We start from the raw sequence: 946 nt of genomic DNA, 5'->3' as shown, positions 1-946 counted from the left end.
AAGGGCAAAATTAAATCACGATGGAAATTTAAAATTATTTTATGAAATGAAAATGAAAATGTGGCACACTAACGGAGTCAGGAGGTAGTTAAAACCATGCTTAAAAGAATAAGTCCATATGTCAGAAAAAAAAGATAAACTGAAAATGAATCAGCTATTGATTTTATTGATAGAACATAGAATAGAAAGTTTAAAAACATTAAGTTAAAAGAAAGAAGAAAGGATATAATAATAATTACAATAGTAGAAATTGGTCAAAGGTGGAACAAATATACAACAGAAAAAGTTACAAAGCTATAAGTTGGTTCTTTGAAAAACTAAACTCTTACCAAGTGTGATTAAGAGAGAGAGAAGACACATACTGCCAATATCAGGAATGCAAAAAAGGAATTACCACATATCTTACAGAAAATTACAAAAAATAGTGAAAGGATATTGTGAACAACTTTGTTTCAGTAAATTTCAAAATTTAGGTAAACTGAGAAATTTTCTAGAAAAATACAACTTACCAAAATGGAAACAGGGAAAAAAATTCTACACTTGATCTTAGCCAAAAGGCTGAGAAGTGATCAAGGAGAAAATTTCTAAAATCTATATAATTCTCTATAGATTAAATAAGTTGATTTTGTAATTACAAAAATTCCCACAAAGACATCTCTTGACATGCTGGTAATTCTTCCAGGCATTTAAAGAATAAATAACACTGAATGTGTACAAACTTCTCTAAAAAATAATATAAAACAAAACAGAGAACATATGTCATCTTGTTTTATGTGGACAGTACCTTGAAACTAGATCATGACATGAACATTTATAAGAAAGGAAAATTATAGGCCATTTTCAAGGACATAAAGCCAGGGCACCTGGGTGGCTCAGTTGGTTAAGCATCTGACTTCAGCTCAGGTCATGATCTCATGTGAGTTTGTGAGTTTGAGCTCTCTGCAGT

General features: G+C 30.3%; 1 pseudogene; it reads right to left on the bottom strand.

The window, feature by feature from the left end:
* Positions 1 to 481: 481 nt before the first annotated feature.
* On the bottom strand, positions 482 to 570 carry LOC123386384 (annotated as a pseudogene).
* Between the last annotated feature and the right edge of the window lie 376 nt (positions 571 to 946).

Source organism: Felis catus, chromosome B3, assembly GCF_018350175.1.
Source record: "Felis catus isolate Fca126 chromosome B3, F.catus_Fca126_mat1.0, whole genome shotgun sequence".
NCBI classification, from domain to species: domain Eukaryota; kingdom Metazoa; phylum Chordata; class Mammalia; order Carnivora; family Felidae; genus Felis; species Felis catus.
Note: the sequence above shows the minus strand (reverse complement) of the source record. Positions and strands in the feature narration are given on the sequence as shown.